This window comes from Tamandua tetradactyla, chromosome 6, assembly GCF_023851605.1.
Source record: "Tamandua tetradactyla isolate mTamTet1 chromosome 6, mTamTet1.pri, whole genome shotgun sequence".
NCBI lineage: Eukaryota > Metazoa > Chordata > Mammalia > Pilosa > Myrmecophagidae > Tamandua > Tamandua tetradactyla.
The window spans coordinates 85604239-85625255 of record NC_135332.1 but is presented as its reverse complement, the minus strand read 5'-3'; the positions used below and the strand labels follow the sequence as shown (position 1 = coordinate 85625255).

General features: G+C 59.5%; 2 long non-coding RNA genes across 2 annotated transcripts; both read left to right on the top strand.

The window, feature by feature from the left end:
* Positions 1-14498: 14498 nt before the first annotated feature.
* LOC143686204 (uncharacterized) lies at positions 14499-15720 on the top strand. Its single transcript, XR_013176963.1, has 3 exons — positions 14499-14548; positions 14895-15107; positions 15513-15720. It is a non-coding gene; the product is annotated as an uncharacterized LOC143686204 (long non-coding RNA).
* Positions 15721-15728: 8 nt separating this feature from the next.
* LOC143686203 (uncharacterized) lies at positions 15729-20767 on the top strand. Its single transcript, XR_013176962.1, has 4 exons — positions 15729-15930; positions 16519-16723; positions 18862-18997; positions 20436-20767. It is a non-coding gene; the product is annotated as an uncharacterized LOC143686203 (long non-coding RNA).
* Positions 20768-21017: the final 250 nt, after the last annotated feature.

Here is a 21017-nt window from a genome sequence, read left to right as displayed (position 1 = left end):
TGGGGGGCTTCCTGGAGGCTGGCGTCCCCCCGCTACCTGGTGCTGAACTCTTAAGGGTGTGCTGCTCCTGCCCCGCCTTCCCCTGAGCCTGGTCCCAAAGTGCCTTGGGGTGACAGAGGCAGGAAAATGGGGGTGTGGGGGTGGCACGGCAGGCCCCAGGCCTCCCAGCCCTGCTGTCTCTGCTATTTATAACAATTGCTATTCAACTCAGGGGAGGCTGTGAAATAAAAGTGTGTAATAGAACGGGTTCTTCCCATCCTTCTTTTCAGTCTCACCTTAGAACACACTCTCTCAGAGTCTGGGAAGTTCTCGGGCCTCCCAGGAGCTGCTCCCAGGTGCTGCCACCCGCTTGCCCAAAGGGAGTCAGGAGGCACCTCGGAATCTTAGGCGTGAGTCCCATCCAGGCATCTGGCCACACCCAGCAGGAGTCCTGGGGGCTCCTTGCTGCTTTGTGGGGAGGAGGGTGGGGGCTGCAGCCGGCACTGATGCAAAGCTGGCCTTTAAGGGGGTTCAGAGCAGGGCCTGGGACCGTGGAGTTCTCACCCCACCCCAGCCCACCCCCTTGGGCGCTCCCCCACCCATCCACACTGGCTCTTCCCTTTCGTTCCTCCTCAGCCTCAATTGCTCAACTCCTGGCCCTCTTCCTGGCTCAGCCCAAGCAGTACTTGCTCTCAGAAATCTCCCATAAGCCCCGCCACGATGCCCGGGTTCCCCAAAGCCCCGCTGCCTGTGTGCCTTCAGGGACTCCACGCTGAGGCTGGCAGCAAGTGTTCCACAAACGCCTGTTAGGATGCTGGGTGAACTGAACCAGACCCAGAGGCTGGAAGGGGAGGCCAGATCAGGCCCCCTGGACCCTGATCCCCTAGCTGACGAGGGGCAGCTCCATTGCTCTGGGCAGTGGGGTGGGGCATGACCGGGAGCAGGGGGGGCGGGCAAAGCTGGGCAGGTGTGCTTCCAGCCCCGCTCCTTCCCCGTCGGAGGGATACGGGGCCAGCCTGTGAACAGACCAGGCCCCCAGCAGATGCCCCACCAAACCCCTCAGTTTGGACGTGAGCTCTGCTCTTTCCAAGAGGCCCCATTAAGCAGCCCCCTTGCTCCACACCCCCCTTTCCCTCCAAACCCTCCGCTCCTAGGGAACCATTCCTGGGCAGTCCCGGACAGCTTCACCCAGGCATAACTGGCAATTTCTTTGATCAAAACCCTGCGCTGGGTCAGTACAGGGTGGATCTGTGCCACGCTGGGGTGTGGAATGGATTTCTGGCCTGTCAGTTTTGGGGGCCGCCAGCCCCTGCCTCCACAGTCCCAGCAGATCCATGGGGTCTGGGGGGCTGTAGGAGAAGACCAGGCTTCTGAACTCCTTCCCAGCCCTTGGAGTGGAACCAAAAGCCCCGACAACTGCTCCCTGTAAGGACTTTTCCAATGACTTCTCCATCTGCCTTGGTAAGCAAGGAGGATGCTGGGGAGGGGAATCAGCATCTGTGGAGGGCCAGTCCCTGGTGGCCCCCTCCAGCGTGACCCCCTCCCCACAGGGTGTGGGCATGCCATCGTCCCAATGTACACGTGGGGAAACTGAGGTTCAGCGTGGCCTCCCCCACTTGGCAGGTGCTGTTTGGGTTCAAATCTAGGAGTTTTGACGCCAAAGTCCCTGCCCCTGCCCCAGGCTGCATCCCAAGGAGCTGGGCTGCTTGGCTCTTTGCCCACCTCGTGTGGTGGAGACCCGCGTGGGTCTGTGTGGATGTCCACTGCTTCCCAGGGAAGGCGGCCGAGCCCCCAGGAGGGGAGCCAGGGCCTGCTGGCAGTTTGGGAAGACGGCTGATGGCCTCGTCCCAAGTCGCCTGCCAGCCCAATAGCCTGTGCAAATATATCGCATGGGAAGAGTTTAAAAAGTACCCGCCATCCCTCACCCCACCCAAGGATCCACTCAGACCAAATCAGAATCCCTGGGGCAGGTGCAGGCATTGGCCTTTGGGCTTTGTTTTGGCTATGCAGAGGTTTCTAGAGCGCAGCCACTCTAACTGAGGACAGAATAACATCATCACCATCATCAAATATTCAACAACGGCTGAGACCCACTGCCTTCATCTCTCCCATCTACAAATTCCCCGGGAGATCAACTCCACATTAGCATTAGACCAGGACCACGGAGCTGTGTCCTGTCCCCAGAGATCAAGGGGGAGGGCACTCCAAGCTGCCTGGACAGAGAGCGGGAGAGAAGGGGACACTTTCAGCTCTTGCAGTCCCTTGCTGAGATTTGGGTGCGTCCCTGCTCCTTTAAGACCCCGATTTCACCATGCAGTGCAGCATTCCAGGGCCGAATGAAGGGGTGGATGGATGTCAAGGAGATTTGCAAACGGCCCTGACTGGCTGGCCACTTTCCTGCCCCTCTGGGGAGCCCCTGCAGTGTGGGTGTGCCCTGGGTGGGGCCGCTCCTCCCCGCAGCCATGTGCTGTGGCTTGTACTGTGTCCTGGGTGTTTTTGGAGCCTGTTTTCCTTCTTGGAGTCTTTTGGGTCACCGTGCACCTCCAGTGGGCCCAGCGTGGGGGTTCCGGAACCTGAAGGGGTGCAAGAAACATGATGCGTTAAGAGGAAAATGAAACTGAAAGTAAAAGGTGGCGGGGTGGTGGGAGGGCGATGGTCAAGGGAGCACGGTGGGGGGGGGGGCGCAGGTGGTAGACAAGTGCTGGGCTGAGCTAGTTGGGGACACTTGTGCAGTCAGGATCTCCAAAATGACACATTTGTCAAAATTACGACTCAATCCGGCAGCCATAAGTGGTGTCTCCGACTGCACAGCACGTAACGGCAGGTGAAGTCACTTCGTGCCGGCCGCTGAGCCATTAGGCAGGGGCTGGAGTGTGGCGGGGGTCCGGCGGGGGACGGGTAAAGAGTTTTCTATCTGAGGGCTTGCAGAGGGGTTGGGAGAAGCGGGTGAATCAGTGTTGGCTTCCGATGTCACCCACTCACCTCTGCTTCCTGATTCCTGTTTGGGGTTTTATTTTGGGATGGGTTGGCCGGGATGACAGGCCTCCTAAATGCCCTGTGTCTCTGCCCTTTCTCCCCGTCACTGCCACACCAGTGGCTACGAAGTCCCCCCGATGGACACCCTCAGCTCCCCCCTCCACCGCCTTCCTGTGATGTGTCCTTTGCAGCAGCCAGAGGCTGCATTTAAATGCCTGTGGGGGGAATCTGTCTCTGAAGGATCCCCAGACCCCAGGCCGGGCACACAAAGCCCCCCGTGTCCTGTTCCCCCACCCTAACCCTGCATTCTCTCCCTTTCCTCCCCACTGGCCTCTTTCCATCCTGCCTCATGGCTTTCGCACTTGTCACCTCCCCTTGCCCCCCTACGCCCTTGCTACTCCCTGAGACCCCACCAGTTGAGACCCCACACCCACAGCCTCAGCTGCCTTCCCTGGACCCCAAGGCAGCCCCTCCTCCACTGTCCCTACTTCTGTCCTTGGCGCCTCCAGGCCTCCCCATGCCCAGTTGCCAGGGACTCACCCTCAGCTCCCCCCTCCCTGCCTAGGTCCCCTGCAGGCCCTCAGGGAGAGGGTCCAGCTCCTGGGGTGAGCACACAAGCCCTACTGAGGCATGGGCCCCACCAGGCCCTCCACCCTGGTCCCCCGCCCCAGCCCCGGCTTCAGTTGCTTTGGATCCTGCTCTGTTCCCCCAGTGCATCATCAGACCCCCTCAAATCCCCCTGACGTTGAACATGCCATTCCCTCTGCCCGGGAAGCTTTCCTCATCCGCCTGGCAGACAGCAGCGCCACTCGCCCACAGAGCAGCCCCCACCCAGCCCAGGCAGACGCAGGCTGTCCCTCCTTCCTGTGCCTCACCCCGGGTTCCGAGCTCTGGCATTTGGGCAGCCCCCTCACGTCACTAGACCGCCTCCCCCACAGACCCCAGGCCCTCCAGGCACGGCCCACCCTCAGCAAGCTCTGGGCGCGAGATCGCAGGCCGTGGGAGTGCGGCGGGTGTGGGCAGAATGTTCTAGAATCACTAATTGAAGCTGCTGGGTTGCTCTCCTCTCTCTCTTCCTGGTCCTTGCACACCCACTGGGGGCCCTTTTCCGGGGCCCTGGGACAGGAGAGTGCCAGGAGGGGAAGGACATGGGAGGGGCTGGGGCTCCTGGACCATGCGCTTCCTGACCGTGGCCACCCTGGGCAGCCCGTGGCCTGAGACCCCCTCCTCCCTCACTGGGGTCAGGTCCTGCCTGCCGCCCTTGGGTTCTTTAGAAACTCAGGACAGACACAAAGCCAAGTGGGGCTGGGGCCCACAGCCCAGGAAGAACCAGCTCAGCAACGGAAATTCAGCCTTGGGGGACAGACTGAATTTGTCTGTCCATGGATGGCCATCCAGGGTTCCGGGGTGGAGGGGTGAGGGGCTTGCACTCAGCCAGGGGCCCTGCTCAGCCCGCTGCCACAGAGCCTGGGGTGGGGGGCTTGATGGCAAGGAAGCGCTAGAGGAAGGGTGGGCGGGCGTGAGCTGGACGGCCCCTCACTGTCCCTGCCAGTGGAGACGCTGGGACCCGAGTGTCAGCTGTCACCCGCCTTGCCCAGTGATGGGCCTCTTGTCCCCTGTTCTCCCGCAGGCTGGCAGGGCAGGGGCGGGGACCTGTGAGCATCAGCTTGACCCCTGCCGCTCCCCCCACCGTCCCCACAGCCATCCAATGGACCCTGAAAATGGGTTTTTTTTGGTCTGTTGTTTTAAAGTCCCGCCTCGTGGAGGAGCAGGTGGGGTACTGTAAGCCGCAGAGGGGGAGAAGGGGTGCCGGGTCTGGGCTGCCTCCACTGAGCTCCGGGAAGGCTAGGGGCCTGGGTGGGGCACTAAGGTCTGTGTGTGCCCCTCTGGCCTCCGGGAGGGAAATCAAGGCAGAGCCCCCTTGGGGTTTGCACGGGCAGACAGCCCAGCCCAGACAGCTGGGCAGGCAGAGGTGACTGAGTCGAGGTTATCAGGGGGCAGGGAGTGGAGGGGGTGGCCTTGGAGCATCTAAGCCCCACCCATTGTTGGACGTAGCATCCCCACAGGTCCAAGCTCCGGAAGGACAGACGCCTCCTTCAGCCAAGCGGGGTCCACATTGAGACCTGGGCAGGCTGAAGCTCCTATTGGTCAGTCAGCTGCTTATGGGGGAGTGAGCAGGGTGGGGGTGCGGAGCCCTGCAGGGGCAGAAGATTCAGAGTTCTTGGGGTCTCAGGGTCATTTATTCCACTGTCCTGGGAAGCAAAGGCTGGCAGACATTTTCTGTAAAGGGGCAGAGAGTAACTATTTGGGGCTCCATCGGCTGCAGTGTCTGTTGCAGCTACTCAGCTCTGCCCTGGTAGCCGGAAAGCCGCAGACGGCCTGGGGACAGACAGCCTGGGGACAGACGGCCTTCCTGTGCTCCCCCACCACTTCATTTATATCTTTATATATTTTTATATCCCACGTGAAGATGAACAGGCGTGGAGTGGAAACCGGCTCTGCCGGTTTTCCACTCTAAAGAATAACCCTTTATGGGGTAAAACTGCCTCTAATCGGAGCCTCTCCTATTGCTCTTTTTCCAAGCAAGGGACCCCCTGTTCCTCCCTGGCCATGCGGCATCTGTATGTACCAAGTTTCTGCGATTCCTTCACCTCTTTAAAAGAGTTCCAGGTGGCATCGTCCCATTGGATCTCAAGCAGCCTCGGAGGGGGTCTAGCAAGCTCACTGCCCCCCAGCCCTGTCCGAGCCTCCCCACCTCTTTCCACCACATCTAAGATGGACTTTCCAGCCCCAGCCTGGGCCCATCCCCCAGGACAGGTCCACGAGGGCTCGGCTGCGCTCCTGTGCACAGGTGTGGCGGCAGGTGTGGAGTTCGGAGGGGAGACTGATCAGCTCTCGTTAGCCTGTTTAGAGACATTTGATAGGAGCTCCCTAACAGAAGGCTGTTGACAAATTGGAGGAGATTCAAACCAAATGGTGCTGGGGCCTTAGGGGGAGTTAGAGACTGCATGCCCCCCACCCTCCCAGCTCCCTGATGCATGCTGGACTTTACTGTTCTGGCCCCCTGACTGGCTCAGTTGTGGACACCCAGACTCCCCCACCTCCTGGCACCTCTGCTGGGTGAGCCGGTCACCATTAATGTTTTACAGATGGGCCCAGCGGTCTCCTCAAGGTCATTGAACTTGGCCAAATGACAGAGGGGGAGGGGCAGTAGCTTCTGGCTAGAGACCTTGCCTGGCGGGTCACTGGCTGCCTGCCTGGGGCCTCGCTTGCGCAGGGTCCCTCTGCCAGGGCCCAGGCCCTGCAAGTCTGGACCCCACACCCCTCGTTTATGGCCCAGCACCGCCCTCCCACCCCCACCCCCGGTGCATTGTCCCCTCAGGAGGATCCCTGCCATGACCACTGGTTCTCAGCAGAGTCCGGTCCATACCTGTGGTCTGTCCCCACTGGTAAGACCCCCTCCCTGGGTCCCCCTCAGTCTCCTCAGCATATAGCATGTGTGGGAGGCATCTGGGGCCCCTGCTTGGGCCTTGGGTCACCCTCTGTAAGTTGGAATGATAGAGGCCCTGGCCTCCATGATGGCTCACACAGCTTAAGTGGACCACTTGGGCCACATGGCTTTGTCTGCTCTCCCAATGGCGGAGGAGTGGGGAGGCTTGAGTGAGCCCTGAGGTGGGTTTTGAAGGATGTGCAGGAGTTTTCTAGGTGGAAAAGCAATGGGACAAAGGGGCAGCCCAGGGCACAGAGGGGAGCAGAAGCAGGGTGTGGGGAAGAATTGCGTGGCTGCTTCTGGGGTGCTCAGAGGTGAGGAGACCAGGGAGCCACCTGCAAAGAACACTCAGGAAGTCTGAGCTGGGCCTCGGAAGCCACCCCTCCCAAGAGAGCTCAGATCCACAGGGCGGGTGTCCTTGGCCCCTGTGTGGCTGCCGATCCCTGGGGACCCCTAGGGCAGCCCCGCCCAGCAGAGCTGTCTGGCCTGGTGTGAAAATGAAGATTGATCGTTGCCAAAGTGAGCCCAGCTCTGCAGAGCCAGCCGGGAGTTGCAGAAATACAGAGCTTCATCACTATTTTAAGTGTTACTCAGCTGCTTTATTGAATTCTCCAAGTCAGGAAAAATTCTGGCAAGATAAGAAGTTGACATTTTCAGAAACAGCAGCGAGCGTTGTGCGGGCGGCGAGGACAGGGCAGGGAGCCTGCTCGGCATGAAAATGTCGCAGCTCCCGCCCCCGGCACACGCAGGCACAGGCCCTCGCATGCACTTGTGTGGGCACTTGCACACACATGCACATACACCTACATATGCACATACAAGGCATGCTCACACGCACACAGGCAGGCACTTGCACATGTACCCACACACAGGGACACACGTGGGAACTTGCACATGCATCCGTGTGCAGGCACATACACCCACAGGGAACTCTCGCATATACACACATACAATCACACACACAAGCACGTGTGTGAGCACACACACATACACACTCATAGGCACAGGCTCACACTGACTCAGAGAGCAAGAGAAGCATTGGCTAACCCCGAAGTCCAGAGAAAGCCAAGCCTGTGGTTTTTCCCTCCCCACCCTCTCCTTACCTCCCCCTCCTCTCCCCCCCTCTCGGCTGAGCACCGCACGTGCATGCAAGGACGTGGCTCTTCTCTCAGTTTGCCCCAACCTAACAGTGGAGACCTCCAGATGACATCACCCACCGTGTAGAGCATGTGAGCAACAGTGGAGGCTCAGAGCAGGTGCCACAGGGGCACCAGAGAGGGGGGCACCATTCCCCCCAGCAGCCAGGAGTCCCCGAGGCAGTCCTCAGGGCAGCCTCACTCAGCTCCGACGCTCTCATTCTGGAGCAGGGCCTGTTCCACAGATACTTGCCAAATGCAAGATGAGTGGACATGTGGACAAACGCATGCGTGGCTGTGTCTGGGGGAGTCGCAAAAGGGACCTTCTGTTCTGGGTCTCAAGAGGACAGAGGGTTCCAGGGGGTCATTCTGCAAAGGCTGGACTGGAGGACCTGATGGGTGGCCTGTGTAGCCAGAAGGGAGGGGGTGAGAGGAGGTGGAGGCTGGGGGCTGAAGGTGGAGGGGTTCCACCTTATTTTAAGCTGGAGCTGCGGCTGGGGTTGGGGCTGGGCCACCTCATCAGACCACAGCTGGTCCTTGGCTCAGGGCCTAGAACACAAGGGTCTTAAATCCAGGCCTTGTATGAATGAATGAATGAATGACATGCGCTGATGAGACATGATCCTGAGATTGAAACGACAAAAGTAGATTGTGAGGAAGGGAATAAACAGGTGTCAGGACCACCTCTTAGGAGGCAGAACATTTTCAGGAGACATGCAATTGACACTGAGCAAATTCAGGTTCTAGATAGTTTTCCTGGGCCCATTCCCTTCTCCACAGGCATACATGCAACAGACAAGCAGACACACGCACATGGACAAAGCATGTACACACACAGACATCACACCAACATGCACAGACAGGCACCCAGGCCCATGCACACACGCACGTGCACATTTGCCCCACTCAATCTCTCTAGCTTATCTTCCGCTTTGCTCCTCAGAGCCACCTTCCCACTGGATGCCGTTTCCACGCTTCTCGTTCTGTTCCAGGGCCCGGGTAGGGACAGAATGCGCACCCTGGCTCTTTCTTTCCTGGGGCTTACCGTCTAACCACGAACATACATGGGGACACGGGAGCTCAGCGCTGTGGCTGCTGGGGGCTGGGCCCTGCAGGGACTTTGGGCCTGGTGGTGGCACTTCCCCCTTAGCCCATGGGCCCTGCTATCACCTGCTCTGTAGACCAGGAGGTGCAAGTTGGAGGCAGCCTCTGGCTGGGGTGCGCTGGGGTAGCCCAGGAGGCTGTGGCCCCGCCCAGCTTCACAGTCCCAGGAACATCTGCAGAACGGTCTAGGGTGCGGGTTTCTTCTGTCCACTGTCAAACAACCCACACACGTGTTTGGTGGTGATGCCGCTTTTGCTATTAGGCCTTTTCCTAAAGGGGGGTGGGTTCTGTGCTAGACACACTCTCGCCCGGCCCTCAGGGTATGGGTCTGTGCACCCCAGTGCGGAAGTCTCCACAGGGGCCCCCCACCTTCATGCCCTGACAATTTAAGGCCAGCATGTCTCAGATACCACCCCCAGCCCGCCCCACCCCCATGTGTCTGGTCCTGGCCACCTCTGCCGCCTCTCGCCTGGACGGTCTCACGGCCCCAGAGCTGCTCCTGGCCTCCCTCCCGACTTGTTCATTCTACAGCCTTGGGTGGGGCTGATTCTAAATCGGCTGCTCGCTGCTCTTTAAGGGCTCACCCCTGAGCTGGTGGGGGGTGTAGTATAAACGCTGTCTGAGCTCGCCAGGCCCTGGGGTCCGGCTCTCATTCCTCCTTCCTCATCAGCGGCCTCTCCACTTCCTGTCTGCTTCCGCAGCCCCGCCCCGGGCCTGCCTTATCCCCGGCTGTCAGGGCCCCTCTGCCTGCCCGGAGCCCATCCTCCAGCCTTCTCCTGGCTATTGGGTCACTGTCGATGAGTCCCTTGTCGAGGGCAGACACCCCACCGCCCTGACCACTGGTGCACGGGGGACACTCAAAGTGTGCTGAGTAAATGGGTGGATCACTTCCTTAGGGGTCACCAGGGCCCCACCAGGGAGAGGCTATGATCCCCATTTGAAGGTCAGACCAGGGGCTCTGACCACTGTCTCTGCTACGAGATGCTGGTGACAAGGACTTGTTCTTCCCCTGAGGGTCCTGACGTGTGCAGACATGCACAGGGTGCACAGCAGGGCTGTGGAGGGGGAGGGGGCCAGGGCTGGAGTCCAGCAAGGAGGGGACCCTGGGGGTCCTGACGTGTGCAGACATGCACAGGGTGCACAGCAGGGCTGTGGAGGGGGAGGGGGACAGGGCTGGAGTCCAGCAAGGAGGGGACCCTGGGAGTGAGCCTGGGGGACCCGGAGGCATTGTCCATGCAAACGTGTGGGGATGAACGAGGAGGTGTGGTCACTCCAGGAAGACCACAAAGCTGGCCTGAGCGAGAAATGGCCCTGGTGGCTGGATAGGTGGCCCCAGGGGAGGCTACTCTTTCCTTGTGGTGGATAAAAATCCCCTGGGTCCAGCCTCTCTCCCAGAGGGTCCCTTTGGCCGGGAGGGGGAAGCCAGATAGGGCAGGCTTAGGGCAGCCCCCACAAAGTGCCCTCCCAGAGAATTTGTCAGCCCCAGAGGTGACGAGTCCCTGGCCCTGTGCTTTAGAACTCATCTTCTCATGGTGGCACCCAGAGACCACGGGGCTGGGTGCTCTTGGCTGCTTCATGTGCCCCTCACGGGAGTGAGCAAAATGGGGAGCCCACTGTGGCCAGGGGCTCGGCTGCACGGGCACAGGCTGGGTGAGACAGAGCCCCAGGGAGCTCAGCGCCTGGGAAGGGATGGTAGGGAGGGTAATGGTGTGACGTGGTAAATAGGGGCAGAGTGGGTGGGAACTTTGGATGCCCCTAGCAGAGGGCCCAGGGAGGGGTAGGCCGGGGAGGCCACTGGAGGGCAGTCAGGAGGCCGCCTCTGCCCAGGACAGCTGTGGGGTGGAGAAGACGGCTCTTGACACTGCTGCATAGGGGCAGGGACAGGCAGACAGGGAGAGGGACGCTGGTGTTTGCAACCAAGCAGGGCTCTGAGCTTCTGGACCCCTGTCAGGCCCCTGCGGCGGTGGAGGTAGAAGGGCACTGCCCAGGCAGGGAGTCACAGGCTTTGGGGCTCTGAGTGTCTCAGTTGGCCCCATGGAGCCTCGGGAACGACACTGCCATCAGCTCCTGGGAGGCTGAGGGCCCAGGGATGGAGGAGGGGGACCCGCTCCTGCTGTGGGTTACTTCAGAGACAGCAACCCCCACATGTTGGCGGGCCAGCCTCTGGGAAGTTAACATGGTGGCTTCACGGGGCAGCATGGGGGCTGCCATTGCCAAGCAGGGTGGCCTCTGCAGAGTCCGGGTGTGGGGGAGACCTCTCTTCCATCCACCTGCTCTTCTCGCGGGAGCTCGCTCTCTCTGTCACTTGCAGTAGCTTGCTCTCTCTGTCACCGGCTCGTTCACCCATGCCACACCTCTTACTCTATGCACCTCGTCATTCATTCATCTCCCTTTATTCATTCACACGCATCCCCTGTGGTAGTTTGGAGCTGCATGTCCCAGGAAAAGCATGTTCTGAAACTTAAGCCTGTCGTGAACCCAGCATAGGTGGGACCTTCTGATGAGTTCAGGCCCTTCAGTCAGGATGGGTCTTAATCCTATTACTGGTATACCTTATAAATAAGCAGAATATAATTCCAACAGAGAGCAGGCCAGGGGAAGCAAGACGCTGCAGGTCAAGAGAAACCGGAAGGGAAGGGAGAGGCCAAGAGAGGACACCATAGGCACTGCTTGGGAAGGAAGCATCTCCTGGAGCCTTGATTCAGTCTTCTCCTACCCTCAAAACCATGAGCAAATAAACTCCCATTGTTGGAATCAACCCATTGCACGATATTTGCTTTAGCAACGAGAAAACTGGAATACCCACCCAGCCATCGAACCTGTCATCTAATAAGATTTAATAAGCACCTACTATGTGCCAGGCCATGTGCCCAGAAAAAAGTCCAGTAGGGAAAATGATGATGATGGTGGTGATGGTTATGATGATAATAATATATTTTGATCACATAACATGTGGCAGGCAACATCCTAAGCACCAGATGTGCGTTAGCTCTCTTCATTCTCAAAACAGGTTTATGAGGTAGGTCCTACTAAACTGAAGCACAGAGGGAGTGAATAACTTATCCAAGGTCACACAGACACCGAGCGGCTGAGACAAGTTTCAACCACGGGCTGTCTGGAAGATGACCATTTGGTCACTCACTATGGGGTCACAGAGGAAGTGTGGGCCACCAGGTGGGCCTAGCAGAGGGCAGAGAAGCAAACTCTGCCTGGGCTGTATCAAGAAAAGCCTCATGGAGGAGGTGGCATTTAGCTGGGCCTTGAAGACTGAATAGGAAACCGGCAGGAAGAGAAGGGGGCACACGTTATGTCAGGCAGAAGGAAGACGGTGCAGAAGTGTAGGCTGTAAAACAGGAGTACGGGAGAAAGAGTGGTGAGTCTAGCGAGCGTGTGCATGAGACTTGGAAGTTCAGAGGCTGCAATCTGGGGAAACTGAAAGCATCCTGCTGGGAGCGTCATGAGGGGAAACTGAGTGAGCTGGCTCAGGCAAGGGCAGCATTTACAGAAATGCAGCATTCAGAGCCACCAGCCCAGGGCTGGGTAAGGGCTCACCTTGCCAGGCCTGGGCTGCAGTGCTGGGGGGCATGGTTGATGGTAAGGGGCTTACAGAAAGGTCAGTAGCAAAGTGCCAGGAAGTGCCTGTCCAGTTGTGCATTAGTGGGGCCGGAGGAACTGGCTGGAGAGTGGCCAGTGAGTGGTCCAGCTTCACAGGTGGGGCCAGCGGGATCCCAGCAAGAGGACTGGTGGATCCAGGGTGAGTGTGGGAGCTGGGGTCGATGCACAGGCACACTGGGGGTGGCTCTGAGAGAGGCCGGAGAAAGGGGACAGTGATCAAGGGCGGTGCTGAATTCACTCCAGGGCCCGCGCCATCAGGCACCTAGAGGAACGCAAGGAAGGTGCCCTGAAACCCATCCGTGGCTCCCCAAACAGAAGGGAATATTGACGTGGTTATTTTTAGCATTATTAAAATAATTCTGTTTTGCTCCTTTTCTCCATTCTCCCTGGCTTCCAGATTGGATGTGTGTGTGTCCAGGCCCCAGCTCCAGGGAGCAGTGGCTGCAATCAAAATGCTAATGAGACCCTGACTGTTTGTGGAAGCTGTGGCCACCCTCAACCCTGAAACACAACTCCCCCCTGCTGCTGCTGTGGTTTCCTGGAGCCCTAGGAGCAGCACCCACATTCTTTGAGAAGGAGGCCTGAAGCTTGGTGGAAACAGGCCTTGGAAAATTTGGAGAACTTGAAGTTTAGGGCTTGGCGAGGGTCCTGGCTTCTCCACCCACCCCTATTGGCTGCTTACCCCTGGGGTCCTTGGGTCTTCCCCGCAGCCCAGCAGCTTAAGGGTGTCTCGGGAGCCCTGCCCCAGCTGAGCCCAGGCTGTTCAGACTCCTCGGGCCTGGGAGGTGTTGGCTGTCAGTGCTGCGGGCGCCCCTGCAGAGTGGCCGGTGAGGGGACCAACTTCACAGGTGGGGCCAGTAGCGTCCCAGCAAGGGGCCTGGTGATCCGGGGTGGCTCTCAGAGAGGCCGGGGAAGGGGGACAGGGGTGGCTCCAGGGCACCTGGGCTGCCCCAGCTCAGGAAGCTCCTGCCCACTGGGCCTAGTTGCCGCCCTGTTCTGGGGTCCCGGAGCAGCCAGGACAAAGCTGGGGTCAGCACCCATGCAGACAGGACAGGAGAGGGGCCAGTGTCTCTATCCCTGTTCAGATAGGGTGGCCGCTGGGCAGGACGGGGGCCACATGCCCTGTGATTGCAGGGAGAGCTGGAAGGCTGGATAAGTCCCTTGGCTGCTGAACCTCTTCTGGGGTCTCACTTCTGCAGCCCACTTCCCTGACTGCTCCTGCCCCCATGCCCCCCCGGCCCTCAAAATCTCTCCCCTCCTTCCCTCCCTGGAAGGTGTCCATTTCTGCGTGCCTAAAAATTTCCAGCCCGGGAACACATCTCCTCAAGGCAAGACACCTGCAAACCCTGAGCACCTGTGCCTGGCTCTGCCCCGGGCTTTTCACCTGTCCATCCCCCCAATGTCCTGGGAGCTCCCTGACAGCCCCGACCGGGCACCACCTGCACCAGGGCCTGGCACATGGAAGGTGCTGGTCTGGACGTGTACAGGAGTGCGGATGCCTCCTTCTCCTGGCTCCTTCTCGCAGCTGGCAACTCTCATTTCCACGGGATCTTCAACCTCAGAGCTCTCTCCTGCCTTACCTTTCCAAGGTTACCTGCCACGCCTCTGGTGTCTCATCTCACAGCATCTGGTTTCTCGTAAGCCACAACCCCACTCTCACCCCCGCCATTTCCCTTCTGCCTGCGGGGCTGTGCCCTTCTCCCCCATGACACCCCTGATGTGTCTGTGTCTGCCCCTCCAGGATACCAGGAACTTCCGGGGATGACACATCCTCAGCTGTGCCCCCACCCAGATACGGGATCAGGAGGGTTCACCTCTTCCCTCATGTACCCAGTGAATCCCCTTCTCTGCCTGCCTGTCGGACAGGTTCTCTGCTGGGAGGTGTCACGGTGGGGAGCAGAAGTGGACAGCAGAGCCGAGGAGGCTGGAGATGACCCTGAGTGTCCAGCAGAGGATGCAGCCCGTGCTGAGGTCCTGGGCCCAGGGGAGCGGCAGGTGGAGGCTCTGGGAGAAGCAGGTGTGGTGGGGTTGTGATGACGAGGGGGGCGGAGGCGGGGCAAGGGGGGACCTCGGTGGGGACCCCTGGTGGGGCTGGGCTGGGGGCAGGCAAGGGGACGGGCAGACCACACCAGACGCCTCACCCTGCTATGCAGAGGCGGTGGCGTGGCTTGGATGAGGGGGTGGAAGCAGAGGGGAGGGTCTTGCAGGGCACTGCTTGCCCTCTGACATGGGTGGAGCTAAGCTAAAGGTACGAAAGGGAAGGGACCAGAGTAGGACCAGCACAACCACTGCTGTGCAGCCAGCCTGGGAGGCCCCATGTGCCAGGGGGCTGCTTGGAGGGGTCAGGAGCTTGTTAGTCTAGCTGACGTTTCTTAAAGTTTGTCAATTCTCTGCCTTTACCTGCAAACTGAACTCCCTGAGGGCAGGCCTGTCTTTCTTGTTCACTGTGGGGTCCCCAGCACCTGGCTAGGACTCATAATAGGTGCTCAAGAAACATCTGTGAAAGGAAAGAATGAATGAATGAGTGGGCTGGGCAGGCACAGAGCTCGGGGCCCACCTCTCCTGAGCTGACGTCTTCCTGGCACCCTATTCAGGGAGAAGATCGCTGTAGCTGCCTTCTTGCAGGCCTGGGTAGAAGGAGGAGGAGAAATCTCCTGGAGAAGCCCAGAGATCTCTGGCTTTTCCCCTCGTCCCCTTTCTCTTTGCAACGTCATGAAGAGGCCCTGCGCCTGGAGGCCAGGGAGCTCTGGCACTGATGGGGAATGCGGAGGCACCGCTGTCTTCTGTGTGATGGCACTGCCTTCCAGGTTGGGAGCGGGCGGTGGGGAGGTGGCCCTGCCGGGACCTGCCGCACCCTGCCCAGGGATGCCCACCCAAGACGGGGACAGTGGTGGCTGCAGCTGCCCCAGGGTGGTGGCCATGGCCTGTCCAGGCTTGGGCTGGGTCCTCCAGGAGCCCAGGAGGGGGTGGTGGGGAGAGAACCGAGACCTTGAGCGGTAACTTAGAGGGTTGGGGCAGAGCTGTAGCTGGGATGCCATGTGGTCCTGGCTCTTCCCGGTGTGGGGTCCTGGCCCCAGCCCCTTCCTCTGTCCAGGCTGCCCCTGCTCTGTCCCTTCAAGGGCCAGAGCCCAGGACCCTGCCTGCTCCCTGCTGGGGAGGCCTGGCCTTGCGGCGGGAATGCTGTGGGCACCAACTGCTTACTCATCCCACAGATGCTCACTGAGTCCCTACTGTTTCCTGGAGAAGCTGCCCTGCCTGCAGCATCTGACCTGAGAGCTGCAAAGAACCACAGAGAGGAGAACAAATGCATGCCCAGGCCCCAGCAGGCTGCAGAGGGCCCAGCAGAGAATTCAAGCAGGCACTGTGCCCTGGGGGCAGGGGCTCCTGGGGATTTGGTAGTCGGGGAGCACAGTCGACTTCAAGCCCTGTGCCTCCAGCAGGCCACCCATCTGTCCACGTCGGGCCTCATGCACCCCTTGGTGGTGCCTCCAGTGAGGTCATAAGGGTCCCACGAGGGACGGTGTTGAAGCTCCTGGGTCCACACTCAACCCCCTCACCGTACCCAGGCCTGGCCCGGAGCTCCTGGCCCAGCCACCCTCTGCCATCTGGGAAGGGCCCATGGGGTCAGGGGTATGTGGGGGCCCCTGCCGCCCAGCTTCCCAGACCTAGACTTTAAGTGGGACAATGCCAGGGTGGTTGGTGGAGGCTGGGGCTTCCCCTTGGTGGGCTGGGCTGGGCTGGGGCAGGTGGGAAGGCCTCAGCCCTGCCATCCGGCCCGTGGACTCTGGATCAGAGGGGCCCTGGTAGTTTGTATTTGGTGTGTTACAGGGAAGGGCACGGGGGTGGGGCTTCAGCTTATTCACCATCCACCAGGCTGCCCCAGCCCCGCGTGCCAGTGTCCGTACCTCTGTCCCCACCGACGCCTGCAAGGGGGCTCTCCTCCCATTTTGCAGGCTCGAGAAGGCAGCCTCTGCGACTTGGTCCTTTCGGAGGAAGTGCACAGGTGCTGGGCCCCAGAGGCCTACTGAGACCCTGACCCCCACACACGTGGCAGCCCTCGGCGCAGTCTGCACCTGCCCCTTTCTGAGCCCCATCCTCCTCGGGGACAGAAGGAAGCTGGAGGACCCATCCCTGCAGCGTCCCTGGCTCTGACCTCCCATGCTGCTGGGTGGTAGCCAACTGGTCAACCTTGGCATCTTTACGTTTTATTCTGCACAGCTGTAAGGACACTCGCTGTTGTTTCCTCCTTCCTGGCTTTGGAATCTGAGAACCAGGGAGGGACGTCAGGCCCTGCTGCTTCCTGGCTGGACGACCTTGGGCAGGAAAACCAACTTCTGAGGCTCTGCTTCATTGCCCAAGAAACAGGCTTACTGATCCCTCCCTCTGCGGTGAGAAGGGAGCGCCTAGAGGGCAGGAAAGGCAGGTGAGAGCTGGAAGTTTGAGATTCTCGCCTGTTCTATGGACCAGTCTGGGGGAGGGCGTTGCAGCCCTGAGGTGGAAGATGCAGCAGCCACAGGTGGCTGTCCCCATTGAGTCCAAGGATCTGGAACCGGGAGACAGACCTGTGGGCGCTGGCTAAGAGGCAGATGCAGCAGCCTCTGCAGGGGCCTGAGGGTGCTGTCTCCATGTTGTCCAAGGATGAGACCTGGAATCTGTGCTGGGAGCTCGCAGGCACCAGGGCTGATCTGTGCTCCTTCCAGGAACCCCTGGGGCTGGGCGCCCCAAATGTGGACACTGATCATCTCAAAAGCCCTGGAAGCCCCATGACGTGTCTCTGTGCCTGGGGCTGTGGTGGCTGGAACCCCCAGGCTCAGAGATAGGACCTCAGCCAGACATTCTGGAATCTTCCAGTCCGGAGCTGCTCTCCAAGCTCCCCTAGTTCATCCTTCCTGATAACCAGTTGTCTGCCATGGTCCCTGAGAGCTGGTCTTCCAGGCCCCTCCCAGAGCAACTCCCTTCTCCACTTAGCACCCGCCGAGGCCTTCGCTGCACGGAACCCAGTTCCATCATCTCCATTATAGCAGAGAGCAGGCCACTTCCAGAAAGGATTTATTTGTCCACCAGAGAACTGGCAGGGGATTTATCCTTCTGTCAGCCGGCCTCTTCTCAGTCGTTAAAACCTAAGTGGTTCTCACGAGCCTCCCACATGGCCAGAGCAAGGTGGCCGTGAAATATGGCCTCATCCCTCGGCACCTGTGCTGAGCTCCACACTGTGCCAGGCTCAATAGCTCAGGGGACACAGGGGTGGCCTTATCTGGTGCCGGTGGGGGGACTTCTCGGAAAGTGGGGCGAACAGCATCCCATGCAGCTTTGCTGGGGTGCCAGGTCCTGGGGAATGCTCTTCCAAATGACAGCTATGTCTCCTGACTGTCCTCTGGGGAATGGGGTCCCTCCAGCCAGAAACGCTGCACAGAGCACGGTCCCATCAGCAGGACGTTGGCCTCACTTTCCCAGGGTCTTGTCCCTAAAAACCCCACAGGGGGGTTTCCTGCTGGGCCAGGGGCAGATGTGCCTGAAGCAGAGGAACTGACTTCTTATAAGGGCCCCAGGGTCCCGTCAGCTTCAATGCTGACTTGTTTTATATCTCCCACTGCCCTCTCCCCGAATGCTTAACATAGACGGTTCAAACAACGCACGCCGAATGGGGCTTCTGAGTTTCCCCTCCCAGTTCTAATCACGGTCTCCCCATTGCCCGAGTCGCAGCTCCTTCTCCCAGATGGTCAGCCCAGGAACTGACCCCTAGGAGGTGCCCATGACCCCACCTTCACACCTCCAGATCTGGACAAGCCTGGGGCCTTCGCGGCTTAGCCAGTCCCCTCTCCATCCCTCAGGACCCCGGCTTCCAGCCTTTCCCTGCAGGTTTCATCTCCACCACTGCTGACAGCTCCGTGTTCTACGTGTGGAGTCTGGACAGATGGTCTTTCTGTTGGCCAAACCCTCTGGTAGTTTCCATCTCTCTCGGGGTAAAATCCAGAGTCATGACATGGAGACAGACTTTCCCATCCACGGGTCCACTCTCCACCTTGTCCTGGTCACCCTGCTCCAGCTGCCTGGCTCCTCACTGAGCCTCAATGCTCAGAGCCTGGGCCTGGTCAGGCCCAGCCCCTCCTTCCCCCAGGCTGGGTGTCCTTCCCAGGTGGTGCATGACTGTCCCCTTCTGGGCTTTGTACTGGCTCACACACCGCTGCGCTGCACAGCCTGTGCAAGCGTCCTTGTTGGCGGCACCTACCCGCTCTGCTCCTCGGCCTCCCTGGTCCTAGGATTTTCCCTCCACACCTCCCGCTGCCTGCCCAGTGCCTGTTCTTCCATGTATGTCTTCTCCCATGAGAACAGAGGCCCCTGGGGGCAGGGCCTTCTGTCCCATCCACTGCAGTGTCTGGACTGGCCTGGCCCCTGGCATATAATAAGTGCTCACTAAACACCAGTTGACTGAACATGAGTGAGCAGCTGAGGCCAAAGAGGAGTCCCATTCTGCACCTTATAAAGTCTGAGTCACCTATAAGGACCCCTGAAGAAATGAAATGAGAAGGGGGAACCCCTGAGACTGACTCTGTTCTTTAGATGACAAGGAGCATTGCAGAGAAGCTGGGCTCTGGAGGCTAGGTTGGAGAAAACACCCGCTCCAGGCCAGGAGCCAAGGATTAGAGAGATAAAGGGGCCAGCCTGAGGCTGCACAGCCTGGAGAAGCAAGGACAAGGTGAGACTTGGCTCTGTGGTCACTGGCCATGGTCTTGGCTGCTGGGCATGGTCCCCTCTGGACCTCGATCTCCTTTTCTGAAAAACAAGGGGGTCTGGACCCAAGACCGCTCCCTAGTAACCTGCTGTTGTTCTTAAAAGGAGATTTCAACTCCTGGCAGCTGTCTACACTGGGCCAGGGCTAAGCTAATGGTGCTAAGTTCTCTCTTCCCCTTCCCCTCATTGTGGGGTTAGCCCATCTGCTCTGTTGTGGGTATTAATGTGCCCCCATCTCCTTACATCAATTCAGCAAGATTCCATTGAGCACCTACTGCATGCAGGGCTCCTCAGCTCAGCCTGCTTTGCACAAGGTGCATGTTTCTTTGTGGCCTAGGGGTCCTTTTCGGGTGGAGAAGGGATGTCCTTTACCCTTCCTCTGCTCCTCCTGCCCTGATGCATAGTAAGGATCCCGGAAACAGCCCTTTAATTGGAAAGCGTGGAAAGGAGGCATTCTCGGTTCTCAAAGGCGTTGCCATGGTGATTTGTCTCACTGCCCCTCCCCCTCCCCCCAGCCTCCAGGGAACAGGGTCACCCTAAACAAGACCAGTTGCTCTCAGGGTGACTCAGGGGGTCTGTCTAGGGTGCACGACTCTGGGATGCTGTGAAGGGGGCAGCTCCCCTGTTATGGTTCCACAGTGTGACAGAGACGGAGAAGGCTCCCTTGGGGTCAAAGCACTTTGCCAAGGGGGCCTTGGGGTGCTGGAGGTTGGATAAGCTGCCAGGCTCCCCAGAGCCACAGGTGGTGATGAGATGGTCCAGGAAAGCCCAGCCTGCAGTGGGGGTGCAGGGTGCCATGAACCTCACCCTTAAAAGCACCTTTCCAAGGCTGGCCGGGGCTGGTGGGGGCTCTGACCCAGGGCTGCTACCTGGTCTTGTGGCCCCAAGCTCCTGCAAGGAGAAGGAATCTACTGGGCTTCTGACACCTTGTGGTGACCAGGGCCAGTCCAATACTCTCACTGTCCCTGTGCATGCCTGCTGGCTTGTGCCGGGCGGAGCTGTGGCCTGTTGCTTGGAAACAGCATCGGCGGGTCAGGCTGCGAGGCTGGGGGCTGCAGCAAACAGGGCGAGAGACTAAGCCGAGGGCTCGGGCTCGGGTGACAGCACGGCTCCGGAAAGGCCCCTGGGACAAGCTGGTGAGGGGATGGAGTTTCCTCCATGCAAGGTAGGCAATGCGCCCCGGTCTCCATCATCAGAGCCGGGCCATGTGCATGAGTCGGGGAGAGTGAGCAGAGTGGAGTAGGGGACAGAGGCAGAACCGTGGCCTGCGTGCAGATGCTGTGTGTGTGGGGGGGCGGTTCTGGACGCCTGCTGGCTCTGCTCCTGCAATCCCGGCTTCCTCCCTCCAACTGCAGACCCTGGGAAAAGCACTGGCCACACTGGGTCCTTCATTTCCTCACCAGGTCCTTCGGCCTCAGGACCTCGGGAGAAATCTGGCAAAGCCTGGGTCCCAAGAAGCTGTCCCTGCCCTGGGTGCCCTCCGGCCTAGGGCTGCTGTGCCCTGTCCGTGGCGTGAGGAGATGCTCCCAGGAGACCATGTCCGCTTTGCCAGCAGCTCTGCATTTGAGCTTCTCCACTGGGGGGTAAGCAATGCCCTCCTCCGCTTCTCTGAGACCCCTCCTGGCCGCCAGGACTTCAGCTGTGGCGGGATGAAGACCAAGGCCCAAGAAGAACCATACTGAGGGATTTTCCTTCCTGGAGGGCTCAGATGGGAGAACGGGGGCCAGGTCCTGGGGGGGCCCACTCTCTCAGGCCACCATCTCTGCATCTGCAAGGTGAGGGGGTAGCGGAGGAGACTTCCACATCCTTCTGACTCCTCCGACATTCTGGGGGGTCCCCTTTTTGCCAAGGGCGAGCCTGGGCTGTTGCCGTCTCACTTCAAATGTCACAGAGGAAATGAAACCTCTCGAGCACAGAGCGTCTTTCCAGGGACTTATTAGATCACGAGCAGTTTAATAAGCAGATAGATGAGGGAAGGGTGTGCG